Here is an 18,035-nt window from a genome sequence, read left to right on the forward strand (position 1 = left end):
TTTTTAAGCTGTCAAACTGACATCGGACTTAAAACCTCCCCCCAGATTGGCAGGAGAAGGGGGGAAGGGATTGGAACGTTGTTAACCTGCTGGAAAATTAATGGAAAATTAAGACCTTCCATTGCCAAACCCCCTGGGGTCGGGCTGCCCAAACAAGACACCGGGACATGAACTGTCAAACTTTGAGAAATGGGGACTTGTTTGTAACAAAGTTACCGGACCTTAGACGTACTTTGTTGCATTTTGGCCACATAGAAAATAGAGACATTACAATTTGGATATTGGAAAACTTCTGGCTACTGTTATACTTCCTTGCCTCTTTGTTTTCTTCTATCTTTGCCATTTGGATACAATTGAATGCTCCCTCTAGAGGGTTCTATGTGAAATTGTTGCACTTGAAAAAGTAACAGTGGGATTTTCCACCTGGGAATCAACTCTGTGAAAACGACCTTGAGGATATGAGTGCCCCTACAGAAGAGATAGTAACAAGGCAGAAAGCAAAACAATCTCACAAGAAAAGGGCCTCTATATCAGGAACTGCAGCTGTGCAGGAAAAAACACCAGCTTCTATGGATCCTATGACTCAGGCACTACTTAAAATAAATCAATCCCTGGAAGCATTGACAAAACTATCGACAGAGAATTCTAAAAAATTAACAGAGTTGACAACAAGGTTGGATGTGAATACAGCTAGTGTTACATCGAACACAGATTCTATAAATAGATTAATTCAGGAAAGTTCAGAAACACGAAAGATTGCAGAAAGTGCAAAAACAACGGCAGAAGAGACAAGGGAAAAATTTGGGCCTATTATTAAAAAAGTGAATGAGCATGATGCAGCCCTCTCCTTACTGGAACTTCAACGTAAAGAGAAGAATTTAAAATTTAGATTGGTGCCTGAAGGGGAAGGGGACAACCTTGTGAAATTTCTTACAGAGAACATCATAACTTTTTGGCAGGAGGAATGGGAGGAAGATGAGGAACTTGAGATAATATCAGCCTTTCGACTGGGTAGAAGGCAGGATAAAAAACCAAGGGACTGTCTAATTACACTGAGATCAAAAGAAGAAAGAGATAGAATATTGAATTTGCATTATCAAAAGGCATTGGTGATCCAAAATTGTCAGATACAGATTTTTAAGGACATTCCTAAATACATTTTAGAGGTGAGAACATATTACAAAAGTTTAGTAGACCTGCTGAAGAAAAACACTATACCATTCAGATGGGAGTTTCCACAAGGACTGTCCTTTAACTTCAAAGGAAGGAAGATTAAAATAAAAACAATTCAGGACAAAGAACAATTTTTGGAGAAGTACCTGGAGGATCTGCAGAAAGGAACCGTGGAGGAGAGGGAACCACCTGATATAGCAAATTTGTCATTTGGACTTCCACTACCACCATCGGAGGAAGAGCAGAAGCTTGGAGCAGTTGGAGGAACAGCTACCTAAATACAAAATGTCTCTGCAACTCCTTAGCTGGAACTGTAACGGTTTGAACCTTCCTCGGAAAAGAAGACAGGTTTTTCACATTTTGAAGAAAGAACAATTAGACATAATATGTTTGCAAGAAACCCATATTGCCAGGATACATAGGAAATTACTGATAAATAAGAGACTCGGTCAAGAATTTATCTCATCAGATAAAGTAAAGAAAAGAGGTGTGGTGATCTATGCAAAGGAAAAGTTGGCTCCAAAATTGATATTTAAAGATGAACAAGGAAGATACCTGGCAATTGAAATACAAATTCAAGGAGAAAAGATATTAATTGTGGGAGTTTATGCCCCAAATGAAGGGAAGGCTGAATTCTTTAGGAAGTTGCATGAGACATTAGTTGACTTTTTAGATTATAAAATCCTAATGATGGGAGACATGAATGGAGTTGTCTCAACAAACATGGATAAAGCACAGAGACAAGTGATTTCGAAAGAAGGGAGACTACCAAAGATCTTTTTTGAAATGACTGAAACAATGGACTTGATTGACATCTGGAGAACAAAGAATCCTTTAGAGAGAGAGGGAACTTTCTTCTCAGAAGCAAAAATGACATGGACAAGAATAGACCAAATTTGGATTTCTAGCAGTCTGGCGTCAAGAACAAAAAAAGTAGAAATATGCCCAAAAACGTGCTCCGACCATAATGCGGTCAAGATGGAGATGAAACTAACAACAACTGGTTCCTTTAGATGGAGAATGAATGACACCCTATTCAAGGATGAAGAGATCCATAAGAAGGCCCTTAAAACATTAAAAGATTACTTTGAGATCAACAGGAAAACAGATGTGGAAAAAAGAATAATTTGGGACGCAAGCAAAGCCGTGATGCGAGGTTTCCTAATTCAACAAAATTCTATTAAGAGGAAGCAACAAAATGAAAAGAAGGAAAAAATTTTAGAAAAAATAAAAGAAGGAGAGAAGAAGTTGAGGTCCAAACCAAAGTCCCATGAGATTTTGAGAGAAATAAAGTTTCATCAGATGCAATACATGGAGCTCATGAACCAACAAATAGAATGGAAGATAAAGCAAATGAGACAAAGAACTTTTGAATCAGCGGATAAATGTGGGAAACTTCTGTCATGGCAATTGAAAAAAAGGCAGAAAATGAATACGGTAACAAGTTTAGAAATGGATGGAAAGATTATCCACAAACCCAACGAGATCAACAATTGTTTTCAAAGCTTTTTTAAAAAATTGTATGCACAAGGGCCAACCAACGAGCAAGAAATAGAAGAATTCATCAGAAAATACGGTTTACCAAAAATCTCAGAACAAAGTAAAAGGATCTTAAACGAGGAAATAACAGAACAAGAAATAGAGGGTGCCATTCAAAATATGAAATTGGGAAAATCACCAGGACCAGATGGCCTGACGGCCAAATACTACAAAATGCTGAAAGAATGGCTGATACAACCATTGAAGGAAGTTTGCAATGAAATTTTGAAGGGGAAAAAGGCACCTGAATCGTGGAAAGAGGCTTTCATCTCACTTATACCGAAAACAGAGACTGAAAAGAACCAGGTCAAAAACTACCGCCCTATATCTTTACTTAATGTGGATTACAAAATTTTTGCAGACATTTTGGCAAAAAGATTAAAGAGAGTTTTGGCAGAAGAGATTCATAAGGACCAAACAGGCTTTCTCCCAGGTAGACATATGTCAGACAATGTGAGAAATATTATAGATATTTTGGAGCTGCTGGACGTTGACATTAATAGGAAAGCAGTTTTGATTTTTGTGGATGCGGAGAAAGCCTTTGACAACATTTGTTGGACTTTTATGAAAAAGAATCTCCAAGGGATGGGGGTAGGCCAAGGTTTTGAAAACGGTATAGGTGCAATATATTCTCAACAAAAAGCCAAATTAATTGTAAATAATGTGGTAACAGAAGAAATACCTATAGAAAAAGGTACACGACAAGGTTGCCCAATATCCCCTTTACTTTTTATATCAGTCCTGGAGGTTTTGTTAAACATGATCAGAAAGGACCAGTTGGTTAAAGGAGTTCAGGTCGGAGTTAGACATTATAAATTAAGAGCATTTGCAGATGATCTAGTATTGACCTTGCAACAGCCAGACACTAGTACTAAAAGAGTATTAGAACTAATTGAAATATTTGGTCGAGTAGCAGGTTTTAAATTGAACAGACAAAAAACGAAAGTGTTGGAAAAAAATTTAACAATGGAAGAAAGAGAGAGTTTTCAGAATGAAACAGGCTTGGAAATAACAAAAAGGGTAAAATACCTGGGGGTAAACTTAACATCTAAGAATGTGAATTTATTTAAGGATAATTATGAAAAATGTTGGTCAGAAGTTAAAAAGGATCTGGAAATATGGTCAAGGCTGAAACTTTCCTTGTTAGGCCGAATCGCTACTATTAAGATGAATGTATTGCCTAGAATGCTGTTTTTATTCCAGACGCTGCAGATTGTGGACAAGATGGACTGTTTCAAGAAGTGGCAGAAAGACATATCAAAATTTGTCTGGCAGGGCAAAAAGCCCAGAATTAAATTTAAGATTTTAACTGATGCAAAGGATAGAGGGGGGTTTGCCCTGCCGGACTTAAGACTCTACTATGAATCAGCAGCTTTTTGCTGGTTGAAACACTGGCTACTTCTTGAGAATACTGACATTTTGGATCTGGAAGGGTATGACAATAGTTTTGGTTGGCATGCATATTTATGGTACGACAAGGTAAAGGTGTATAAAAGTTTTAAAAACCATATTGTAAGGAAAGCATTGTATAACGTTTGGACTAGATACAAAGATTTGTTGGAAAGTAAAACCCCTAGGTGGGTGTCACCAATGGAAGCTAGGGAAGTAAAAAAGCTTAATATGGATTCTAAATGGCCAAAATATCATGAGATTATAGAATACGATGGTGAAAGGGTGAAACTTCAGAGTTATGAGAAACTAAAACCTAAGGTTCGAGATTGGTTGCATTACCATCAGATAAATGAGACGTTTAAACAGGACAGGAAAATAGGATTTCAGAAAGAGAAGTCAAAATTAGAAACAGAATTGTTGGAACCCAATACTAAGAATTTATCAAGAATGTATAACTTGCTGTTAAAATGGAATACACAGGATGAAACGGTGAAATCAGCTATGATTAAATGGGCACAAGATATAGGTCATGATATTATGTTTGCTGACTGGGAACAGTTATGGACCACCGGTATCAAATTTACTGCATGTAATGCTTTAAAAGAAAATATTATGAAAATGATCTACCGGTGGTACATGACCCCAGTCAAGCTAGCAAAAATTTATCATTTGCCTAATAATAAGTGTTGGAAATGTAATGAGACTGAAGGCACTTTCTACCACCTTTGGTGGACCTGCCCAAAGGTTAAAGCTTTCTGGGAAATGATCTATAATGAAATTAAGAAGGTCCTTAAGTGGACTTTTCCTAAGAAACCAGAGGCTTTCCTCTTGGGTATGGTGGGCCAAGTGGTGTTAAGGAAGGATAGGACATTCTTTATGTATGCCACTACAGCAGCAAGAATTTTACTGGCAAAGTATTGGAAGACGCAAGAACTACCTACTCTGGAAGAATGGCAAACAAAGGTGATTGACTTTATGGGACTGGCTGAGATGACGGGCAGAATCCGGGACCAGGGGAAAGAGACAGTGGAAGAGGACTGGAAGAATTTCAAAATATATCTTAAAAATAATTGTAAAATTGAGGAATGTTAAGATGTCAGGGGGTAAGAAGTAAAGAATTGCAGCAGTAAACAAAAAAACTTAAGAAATATTTACGAAAAGGAACTAAGACAATGGACTTAAGGGTTGCTAAAGAATTATTAAACAAGGATGCAGGGATGGGGAGGTATGGGGAAGTCAAAGAAAAAAGGCTATGAACCGATGAGTATGAAGTTATATTGTGTTACATTGTTCTTTATTTTATGTGTGGAAAATTAATAAAAATTATTATAAAAAAAAAAAAAGTAAATAAACCATGTATCATAAAGTCATGGCAGTCTCTGCTGTCGCTTGTTCCAAGGAAATTGAACCCTGGGTGAGAGCCTGGAACCCCAGGAATCTTACACTGCTCAGAGATTGGGTGGTGCATAAAATAATTTAACCATTCAGGGTAGACATATATACATGTGCACTCTTAACTATGTGGGATGTGACACATAGATAGCAGTCAAGTAAAACATTCCTAGAGTGGACATGAAAGGGAATGTTTGCTCCAGTCAGTGGAAAACTTCCTGTTTCTTCCTGAGCTGGGACAAACTTCCTCTGCATGTGACTAGAGGTGGGCGTGACCTTACCTGCCCAGGTACCAGAAGGGTCAAGGCAGGTGCCACCCTCTCTCTTTTCCATCCTGTTTCAACGAGTGAGCAGCAGTGACTGCCTGTCTGCAGTCACTGGGACTAACTCCCATATGGGGTAGTTCCATGTGTATACACTTTGTAACCTAAGTCTGCCTTCAGGGATCCATCTGTGAACTGAATGTGTGAGTAAACTTCTTTTATAATACTTTACACAAGATTGTGTCATGCCTATTCTTTTTAAGGGGGAGAAAAGGTGATTACCAGGAATCCTATATTGAGAAGCTTAAACAAGCTTGCAACAAGCTAACCGCTGTGTGTTTAAAAGGAGAATGCACTCTGCTAAGTAAAGGGACTTGCTAACACAAGTTAGGAAGGATACTATTAAACAATATATCCTCTCCTACCTCCCTGAACATTCCCACAAACTAAACCCCATAGAGTTGAGTGGGACTTACTCTCCTTGGAAAAGTGTGCATCGTGTGCATTGTCCAAAACAAAGTGGGATTTTTTTCCACAAGAAGGCCCCACCTGCAATTTACATTTAAAGCAGTATAATAACACTTTTAAGAGTCACAGTTTCACCCAAAGAATCATAGAAACTGTAAGGATTGTTAAGGATGCCAGTTGTTAGGAGACTTCTAGCCTCTTTGCAGTGCTACACTTTCCAGTGTTCCCTGGAAAGAATTTGTTGAGAATTGAATAATCGGTATTATGTGGCACCTGTAACACTGGCAGTTCTGCAGATTGAAGTGGTCCAGTGGGCATACTTGGGGCCAGGCAATCTCATGGCTAAACTGGTCCCAAATTATTAAGGGCTTTATATACTAATAGTGACACCTTGAACTTGGCCCAGTCACAAATCAGCAGCCCATGCAAGTTCCCAAGAAAGGTTTTTTTATGCTTCCAAGGCCTCACCCCTGCCAGCAGTCATGCTGCAGCATTCTGCACTAGCTTCAGCTTCTGGATCAAGCACAGTGGAGAAAGAGCAGGATCATGCACAGTTGGCCACACTCCAGTGGCCATGCATGCAATGTAACTGAAAGCATGCTATGCAGATATTTTGGGGATCCATGCGTTCTGCACTAACATTGCAGAAGTCCTTTGATCAAATCACCTTTCAATCGGCTGAAAGGCTCCTGTCCCTCTGTTTGCTTGCTTCCACTCTGTCTCTGTGACTTTGTTAAGATATTGTTCCATAGCCATTCATAAACGGAACCAAAGAAAAGTCCCGCCCATTTCCATACCTCCCCACATTTTAATAATTCACACCATCTTGTCAATTATGTATTGACTGATGATGAACACATCCTAGACGTTGTGCTGCAATTGCAAAGTCAATATCAATTTTACATGCATGACTTGAGAGTGACTAGGGCAAGGGAGTTTTACACAGAACAGTGGTTGCAGAACAGTTCACTTACAGTTCGGTTCTCCATTGTGATCTCGGCCATTTCTTCAGCATATGGTGTTGTATCCTACACACTTCAACATTTAATAGGGTGCTGAACTACGATGCGCAACTTATATAGCCGACCCAGCACTTGGGTGTGTGAGGCATATGGCGAGTGCTCATGTTAATGCAAAAGTGAAGTGTAAAAATAGTACAATTAGCTAGATATTTCAGTTGGAAGTTGTATGCATATGGAAGCCTGCAAATCATTAAGAGAGACACATCTTGGATGTCGCAAATAAGGTTCACTGATGACAACAAAGCAACTCATTAGTAAATTTGCATAATTGCATTCTTTATGGTTAATTTGGGATACTCAAACATCTTCTCAGATAATCTTTGCTGTACTGGCAAACAGGCAGATTCCCATTACTGACATTGTGGATGGCACTTTCAAAAGTTAACCCAAACCTCTCAGTCAACTTGATACTCATGAACACCCGGGTTAAATGTGAGAAGTTCTTTCAGAATTCAGATTTGCACAGAATGCGGATGTCACCAACAAAGTGAGAAGTAAAAAGGGGAATGGCGATTTAAAAATATATATACATAATTTTTATTGATTTCTTTTTTAACACAATATTTCAACATACCAATAACAAAACAAATAAATTCTTTGCTCTGCTGAGCTCGTGACTTCCCTCCATCCCTTCAAGCGGTTTTTAATTTTCAAGTCTTTGTGTCACACTTTATATCCTCCACTTCAAACCTTTATGGTCTGTCTCTATGGTCTAAAAAGTTTTAGAATTTACAATTTTGGGGGAAGGGTGAATTGAGGGAGCTGGGTATGTTTAGCCTGGAAAAGGGAAGACCGATAGGAGATGTGATAGCTGTCTTCAAATATCTAAAGGGCTGTCACACAGAAGATGGAGCAAGGACCTCAGTCCCTGGGAGTTGACTCCTATGCTAAGAGACATAGTTACTTTTTTTGCAGAGGGGGGAATCTTACATCCCTGGAGTCTTCTAGGCCACTTGTCTCAATGTTCCCCTTTCATTTAAATAACCCAGTAAGTTTCTGGCCCTTTTACCTAATGAAAGGCAGAGAGAAATGTGGAGTCTGAATACTATGCAACTGTTCATAAAGAAATAAAACTGTTTCTCCTTTTCAGTTCTGGCCCAAGGATGCAAAAACAGCGAGATGACTGACAAGCACTTGGCAACATACACTTAATCTTTGTGTCTCTGTGCTCTCCATTTACTTTGCTCTGTACTTTCTCTAAATGAGATTCTAATTACCTTTGGGGAAGAAGGTAAAGCCTATTGCTGTGCTTTACTAGGGATGTTCCTCATCCATCCATCCATCCATCCATCCATCCATCCATGGACCCACCCACCCACCCATTCATTCATTCATTCATTCATTCATTCATTCATTCATTCATTCATGATGTTATGCTACCACTGAAATGATCCAATAAGGTGCATGGTCATCTGATTGATTCAAATGGGTCTCAATGATTTGTGTACAGTGGTGCCTCGCAAGATGAAATTAATTCGTTCCGCGAGTCTCTTCGTCTTGCGGTTTTTTCGTCTTGCGAAGCACGACCATTAGCGGCTTAGCGGATTAGCGCTATTAGCGGCTTAGTGGCTTAGCGGCTATTAGCGGCTTAGAAAAAGGAAAAAAAAGGGGAAAAACTCACAAGAACTCGCAAGACGTTTTCGTCTTGTGAAGCAAGCCCATAGGGAAATTCATCTTGCGAAGCACCTCAAAAACGGAAAACTCTTTCGTCTAGCGAGTTTTTCGTCTTGCGAGGCATTCGTCTTGCAGGGCACCACTGTATTCCACTCATGTAAGGACAAAAAAATAAAAATAAAAATCAATAGCCTATGGAAAATATATTTAGAAAACCATATACAGTAATACCTCCACAAACGTCTGCCACGTCGAACATCCATTTCGGTGAATGTCTGTGGCAAACCCAGAAGTACCAGAATGGGTTACTTTGGGGTTTGCCACTTGTGTATGCACAGAAGCACTAAATTGCACTTTGCACATGTGCAGAAGTGCAAACTGCTCCGCGTGTGTGCACAGAGTGGCACTTTGTCAAGCATCCCTTTTGTTGATCCCGGACTCAAAACAAGGTACCACTGTACTGTCGGACCTTGGTTCTCGAACAGAATGCATTCCCGTTCTAAAACCAAGACATGGCTTCTGATTGGCTGCAGGAGTGTCCTGCAGCCAATCGGAAACCGCGGAAGCTGCGCTGGACATTTGGCTTCCGAAAATCATTCAAAAACCGGAACACTCACTTCCAGGTTTTGATCATTCAAGAGCCAATTTGTTCAGGAGCCAAGGCATTTGAAATCCAAGGTACAACTCTATATTGTACAGATTTAGAAACTATTTGTGCATTGGTTTCATTGTCCAGGAAGAAAATGTGCCAAACAGAAACCAGAAGTGACAGTTCTGATGGAACACTGCCATCTGCTGTTACTTTTCCAAAATGCTTTCCTACTGTTTATTTAAAACGGTGCTGTTGTGCTGTGCACGAGACTTTGGATCATTTCACACACATCAGGCAGAGGTAAGCTTGGGCTTCTTAGTGGAAAGTGTGAATATTTTGTGGTTCTCATGGTGACAATAATAATTTCAATCTCAGAAGAGGCCTGCTGGACTTGGATCAAAGTTCCACCTAGCCTAAGGTCCCCGTTTCCTGGGGACAGTCCCCGGATTTACAAATCGGTCCCCATAGAGAATCCATTGAAGTTGAAAAGTGTCCCGGGATTCATTGAAAATAATCTGCTAACCTTAACCTAGCCTAGAATTCTGTTTTACTTCCCCTCAGCCCCAGCTGGTGTTTAGGGATGATAGAAGTTGTAATCCTACAATATTTGGAGGAACATAGGTTTCTGCTTCTGGTGTTCACCTGCCCCCCAAACACACACATTGCATTGATTATGACAAAACATTCACATAGCCTTTGAAGAAGACTAAGAAGTTGCATACTTCCATCAAACAAAGACCAAAGATCCAAGGCTTTTTTGTCCAACATTAATCCCAATCCAAGTTTCAAAGGATATTGTTATAGGATTTGGGAGTTGGCTTGGATGAAATCTTTGGGCCCCCTCCTCTAAGCCTATGATTCTGCATTTGTAAAATGGGAGTCTGTAGTAGAAGGAACTGCTGAAATGGTCAGCTCAATCTCTTTGTTAAGTTAATGGCCCTAGCTGAGCTTGCGAAGGAACCTTTATATATGTCTAAAGAGTTGGCCAAGAAACATTGTCATTGCTATGGAAACAACTTGCTAGGCCTCCACCTGCCCCACCTGGCTGGACACCACATCATCCTAGGAGTGGGTCAACAACAGAACAGGGGCTAATCTGGGAAATGGATGGAGTATGAATGCACATTCAACTGCCTAATGTCATCAGCATCACCCAGGAGATCGCAGCTGCAGAGATTAGAAAAGTCATTTTGTTGTCTAGAGAGCTCACTTCCAGGTTCGCATGGAGAAGCCATTTTCAATGGAGCCCAGTGATGGAAGTGTGCAGCTGTATTGACCAAGTGTTGAAAATTTGTGCCCCTAACATCTGGGGCAACTGCCTTTGTGCGCCCCCCCCATGGTATGCCACTACCTGTGCTCACCTACTGCAGTCCTCCACCCCATATTCCATACTGTTTTGGAGGGTTTCCCAACCTTTTGGGTATGTTTTGATCTATGGGCTACTATTAAAATGAGGCTGCATTTTAAATTGTATTTTTAACCTGTATTTTAAATTGGTCCCCCCATTATGTTTTTATTGTAATTTTACTGGTGTTAGCTGCCCTGAGCCCAGCTCTGGCCGGGGAGGGCGGGGTATAAATTTATTTATTTATTTATTTATTTATTTATTTATTTATTTATTTATTATTTGGCAGTCCTGTAGATTTGGGTGAGGGGGAGGAAGAGAACAGAAATGAACAAAAATTAGGTACCCTGCCTAGTGTGGGAAGGTTTACTTTAGCAGAGTTAAACAGTCCTCTTTTATAAGTTTATGCAGCGATCAGCTTGTTGCTGACTTGTCTGAGTTCTACTAATAAAGATACCTTCCTGGTTAAAAATCCCTTTGAATCCCTTGCAGAGTTTTGAGAAACTAAAAAACAAAGTGCGAAACTGGCTTCATTATTATCAGATAATGGAGGCTTACAAATTGGACAAGAAAATTGGATTCCAGGTGGAAAAATCGAAATTAGAAGCAGAATTGTTAGAACCCAAAACTAAGGTTTTGTCAAAGATGTATAACTTGCTGCTGAAATGGAACACTCAGGATGAAACGGTGAAGTCTGCTATGATTAAATGGGCACAGGATGTTGGACATAATATTATGTTTGCTGACTGGGAACAGTTATGGACCACTGGCATGAAATTTACGGCATGTAATGCCCTAAGAGAGAATATTATGAAAATGATGTACAGGTGGTACATGACCCCAGTCAAGCTTGCAAAAATTTATCAAATGCCCGATAATAAATGTTGGAAGTGTAAAGAGACTGAAGGTACATTCTTTCACCTTTGGTGGACGTGCCCAAGGATTAAGGCTTTCTGGGAAATGATTTATAATGAAATGAAAAAGGTACTTAAATATACCTTCTTGAAGAAACCAGAGGCCTTTCTCCTGGGCATGGTTGGCCAATTGGTGCCAAAGAAGGATAGAATTTTTTTTATGTATGCGACAACAGCAGCAAGAATACTCATCACAAAATATTGCAAGACACCCACTCTGGAAGAATGGCAGATGAAGATGATGGACTATATGGGATTGGCAGAAATGACCGGCAGAATCCAAGACCAGGGAAAAGAGTCGGCGGAAGAAGATTGGAAGAAGTTTAAAGACTATTTGCAGAAATATTGTAAAATTAATGAATGTTAGAATGATGTTGGACAGAAATTAAGTGGTTCCCAGCTGTAATGCTTAAGAGATAGGGAAAATAAGGTTTTGAAATAAGTAAAAATTAATGGAGAGGATTTGCTGAATTAATAATTTGAATTGGAATATAAGAAAGGGAGGTATGAGGAGGTCCGGAAAATAAGTTAAAAGAAAATAAGTAAAGGGAAATTTTATGTTTTTTTTTTAATGGTTTTTGTATTCTTTTTGTATTTTTGTATTTTTGTGTTTCTTTTTTGTTGTTTTATAATGTATTACTCTGGAAAATCTCAATAAATATCCTATAAAAAAATCCCTTTGAATCCCTCTTAAAGAATACACACACGAATCTGATTCATGTCAATTTTACTCTCAGATTCATTCAGGTTTACAGAACTGTACCTGAATGCAGGCTTAGGTTACATAACAAGCAAATAAACTATACCTGAGGGAAGTTGGTCTTGAGGTGACTGCAACTGAGCAAGTTATCTTTCAAAACTACCAGCAACTGACAAATTGGTTGTCACAGCAACTGGTTAGAACATGGAAGCCGTTAGTCCTCTGTCCTCTGTCGGAAAGGTGACTGCACCTTTACATCTTACACTTAGTTCATATGCACCATTATACAGTGGTACCTCAGGTTACATACACTTCAAGTTACATACACTTCAGGTTACAGACTCCACTAACCCAGAAATAGTGCTTCAGGTTAAGAACAGTTTCAGGTTAAGAACGGACCTCCAGAACAAATTAAGTACGTAACCCGAGGTACAACTGTACTTCAAAATAAATTTGGCATAAGGCAGATTAGCGAGCATTTCTTTCTAAGCCATCTTGAAATGGTAAGCTTTTACACAACCCTCCTTTCAACATTTAATTCCCACATTAATAAAAAAAAAAACTATTATCATCTAAGCTATCAAATATATAGTTTAATGTGTTAGATGTGTCTGACTAAAGTGCATTCAATATTCAGTCAATTAACTGTATTTGATTGACCAAATAGTTCTGTTGGAAATATGGTAAGATGGCACAGATGCTTAGTACAAATTTATTTCCCAATCCAGTTGGCATGTATTTAATTCTGCACAGAGCCCCTACAGAGAGTTAAAATATGCTGTTACTGGAAAAGTATAATAGTCTTTCTACATGAATTTTACTTCCATCTTTGTGAACCCAGCTGCTTTTTTTCTTTTTGTAAATAAATAAATAAATAAACAAACGCAGCTATAATTAAAGAGCAGTGGAATGTAATTACAGTAATCAGACTCACAAAAATCTTTCATGCTGCCACTCATTCCTTTACACACACACACACACACACACAGAGAGAGAGAGAGAGAGAGAGAGAGAGAGAGAGAGAGAGCTGGATTTAGGTTTGATGAGGCCCTAAGCTACTGAAGGTAATGGGGCCCTTTATATGTCCAGCTGTCCTTTGTCAACAACAAACTGTCACTGTTTTTTGTGTGTTGAATATATGCTATATGGTAATTTATGGACCTAATAGGTATCTAAAGCCATTTGCACATAACAAATCGGAGCCTACACAACACAAAACACTGTTGCTGTATGTAGGTTTTATTTTATTTGTTTTTTATCTTATATTTTGGAAATGTACATCCAGGGTTTTTTCCTTTAAATTTTTTGGGGACCCCAAGAGAGCGGGACCCTTATCTATAACTTGTTTAGCTTATAAGTAAATCCAACACTGCACACACGAGAGAGAGAGAGACAGAGTAATAAGTAGTCTGTAAACCGTAGAGACAAGTAACAGAATTGTAGCCAACTGTAGCCTCACTGAAATTATTAAACTAAAGTTAGACATGGCTATGGGACTACTTTGAGTCAGAACTGGTTGCTGGTTCATTTCTGGGCCCAATTCAAGGGGCTTACGTTAGTGTTTAAACCCCTGACTGAGGGGAGAAGGGACTGGACTTTGAAGACTTGTGTGGGTTTTGGTGGGACACTAGATCATTCTTCTATAATTAATTGTTTTGTTTGGGTGTGGAGGGGAGAATTTGGAGGCCTGCCAGGGCTTCGACAGGACATTAGGTGACTCCCTGCCTGAAATCGAAAGTGGAATTTTACAGCTGCAATCAGAAGAGTTGAGAACAAAGAGATCTCTCCAGAGTAACTTCGAGTGAACAAAGCCAACAGGCACAAAGGGATCAGGAGTAACTCAAATGGACATAATAATATTAGATAAAGAATTAAAGAAACTATTGATGGAAATTAAAACCTCACACAGGAAGAAGAAAGGAGAACTTTACTTGTGAATTTACAAATTATTATATGCGTTAATGCGAAATGAAGTTAATTGTTGTAGCTGCGGTATAAGGGATTTTATCAGGAATGGATTGTATTTGGTTTGAGCAATAATCTGGAGGCAGAATTAAAGGGAATAAGACCTTGAACTACAGCATGTGGGAAGCCACACAAAATTTATAATTGACTTTGTAATTGATTTGTATTTGAATTGGTATTGCTATTTGGTGTTAACATAAAATGGCGCATATTGTATTTTTGTATTTGAAATTAATAAAAATTATTTAACAAGTAAAGACGTACAGAGATGGTGCCTGTCTAACATAAATAGACAGGGTGTTCCAACTGTATAGCATACAGTAACTTATGATAGCTTGCTTTACACCAGCTTCTTCTGCATGGGATCGCTTCTTTAGTCTTCATGAATAGCAAAATGGAAGGCTTAATTTTTACTTTATTCCAAGTAGCCCTTTGCTTCTTTAGCTCTTTTTAAATGAGCTTCTAGTGAGAGCTTTCATAACTTTTTTAAAAAAATTATCCCGCTGTAGCTACAGAAATAAATTATTCAAATTGTATTTCTCCCCATGCACTTCAAATAGCTCACGACAGGCAAGTTTGTATTGTCCCTAACAATATGTCACCACTTTATTAACATCTTCGACTGAGCGCTGTTCTTCTCTTTAATTGCACAATAGGTCATCTGGTCCCATAAGGCCGTATTCTGCTAGCTTTGTGTATGCTTCAAAATATCGTCGTGCTTTATAAGTGTAACTGAAATCCTCTCAAGAGCTCAGGCGATGGGCAGCACCAATTAGGGGGAATGTTTGAACATTTGACTGCTCAGTGGTACAAGATTCCATGTGGGATTAACTTGACTCAAAATAAAGGTTCAATCCAGACTTCTTCCATGTTTGGGCTCTTCTCCATGCATACAATGAAAACATGGGCAATGTCCGTCTCTGCCCTGCCTTCTGTGAAGTGGTGGAGTTAGCAGCATGCGTGCCCAGAGTGGCGGCCATGCCATGCACCTGGGGGGGGGGGGTGTGAGCTGGGGGGGGGAGGTGATCCACTGCACACGGCGACAGCGGGGCGATCTGCTGCGTGTGGCTGGGCCATCTGCTGCGCGCAGTGGCAGCAGCTCAAGCCGCCACGCATGGGGTGTGCCTTTTTGCATTTGCAACGTGTATTTACTTCTACAAATCTCATTCCATGCCTAATAAGCATGGGACGCCTTTGGTACTGCAGCTCATAGATTGCAGCAAAATCCCATGAAGCCCTTGCAAAAGGGAGGGGAAGCCTATACAGTGGTACCTCAGGTTAAGAACTTAATTCGTTCTGGAGGTCCATTCTTAACCTGAAACTGTTCTTAACTTGAGGTACCACTTTAGCTAATGGGGCCTCCCGCTGCTGCTGTGCCACCGCCACACGATTTCTGTTCTCATTCTGAAGCAAAGTTCTTCACCCGAGGTACTATTTCTGGGTTAGCGGAGTCTGTAACCTGAATCGTCTGTAACCCAAAGTACCACTGTAATGGCAAGCTTGCAGGTTTGATCCTCGCATGGGACAGCTGTAATCCGAGGTACCACTGTATAAACCTGCTTTCCCTGGAGCTCAGGGCCATTTTGCCTTGAGCGCTTCCCACATGCCCACCTTTGGGTTAGGAGCCTTCACTAAGCAATGTTGGGTTGCTAGTTGACAGAACCAGAAAGGATTTTTTTCTTTCAACCTGATTGGTACATGGTTGGGTCCCCCCCCCCTTTTCCCTCTGTGAAATTATAGCTTTCCTTTGTTGGGTGGAAGAACGTTGTTTGTATGAGGGTGGAAATGGCATTGGGCAGGATCAATATGGTACAGGACCCCCTGAAAAGGGGCCTGAGGGGACAATTGACCATGGCACCCCCAAACTCAGTCTGGGGCATCTGCCTGGTTGGAATCTGCACCCTGGTCCCCCAGTGAGACCTTGCTTGCTTGGCTTACACCATGGTAAGGTTCAACATTTGCTGACTCCCATGCCATAGCCTGCCTGCTGTTGTCAATAAATATTTGAGCTGATTTTATCCCATCACCATTGTACAGTCTGGATATTTTGCTGCTCTCATGGGGCACATAATGCACCTGCCTGTTCAAGTGTATGCTTGTAAGTGATGCTCCACGCAGCTGAAAGCCCATAAAAAGAAGGTTATCCTCGAGGGAATGTGGTCCTTGGGGTGGAAAATGTTCCCCAGACCTAAGATTTTAGGCCCTAATCCTTCCTTCTGAATTTACTAGTTTACTACCTGCAGGGTATTTTACACAATGAATAATGCAAACGCCAACTCTGCCGTGGAGCTCACAGGAAACTTTCAGATTGCTACAGACTCTCAAGCCTAATCTACTCCTGCCCTTCCACGAATCTTTATGGAACCTTCATCTGATCTATAGGAAAAGGCTGTGAGCACTGTCATTTTAGTCCAGCACAATGCTTGAGCAGTTATACCTCACCATAGTTTGCCTATTAAAGTGTGAGCAAAGGACTGATGCATTCAGAGCTGCCTGTTACTCATTTCTTTTGAGTCATGCATCCAAGCTTAAATAACATATAGCAGCCATAAATACATTGTCTCTGCATGGAATCATCCTAGATTTGGCGGTTTATGGGCTTGTTTCGCTCTTCCGCTAATGCTTCTTTCCTTCTCAGCATGAGTTCAGCTGGTAATAAGGAGATTCTAATTGAATTTGCGTGGTTTTATATATGTAATTAAATAACGCCAGGTTTCATATTCCATTCGTTGTCTCATTTACACAACTGGAGTTATTTCACTGCCTGGCCAATATTTTTCTTCTAATGGTAGAATCGTACAGGCAACATTTTCACAGGACTGCTAACGCGTGGAGAGTAGCAGCCCTTGAACATTCAACTGGAAGGTAAGGGTAGTGGTTCAGACAGAGTGGGAGATTATTGTTTAGGGTAGGTCCTGATGTGGAAAATTCTTAAAACAGGGATTCTCAAACCCTGGGGAAGAAAACACCAGGAAGGCAGCTTATCCTTAGGCTGATGGAACATTCCTTCTTTCAAAAACTCAGAGAGTCTGAATGGCTCCTGGCACAGACCCGCCTTGATCCACATTGGATTGGTAGGAATGAAGGGCTCTCCTGTGCCCCTATCACCCCACCTTTCAGGGAATGGTCTGAACAGGAGGATTAGGAAGTGTATCCTCAGTCAGATCAGCTTCTCTCTGAAGAGGAGGAGGTGGAAGATTCACCCCTCTTGTCTCCAACAGTTTCAGTAGGAGGGAGAGACAAGGACGCTGTACAGCTCCAGCAGGAGTTGCCTAGTTATGAGATAGTGGAAGAAGAGGGGGAAGGGAGGGAACAGCCAGCAGAGACCTCCCCAGAGAGCCTGGGCAATCCCCCCTCCTCTCGGGCTCGTAGGTCTCTCCATATTAGAGAACAGAGAATGAAGAGGGGTGGGGTTCCCTGTACATGCCCAGGATGTTGATGGGAATGGAAGAGGAAGGGCTCAGAGTAGCCAACCGCTCTCTTTGTGCAGGGATATGAATTCTTGTTTTGCAACCAGGTGACTGAATAAAAGGACTATAAAATACAACTGCATGTTGTTCTTGCCTATGAAGTTACTGGGGAAGGAGAGGACTCTCTATGCCTGACACCATCCAGATATGGAAAGTACAGGAAGAGTGGCTACTTAGTTCTCATAC

Source organism: Podarcis cretensis (assembly GCF_951804945.1).
Source record: "Podarcis cretensis genome assembly, chromosome: 7".
Taxonomy (NCBI): Eukaryota; Metazoa; Chordata; class Lepidosauria; order Squamata; family Lacertidae; genus Podarcis; species Podarcis cretensis.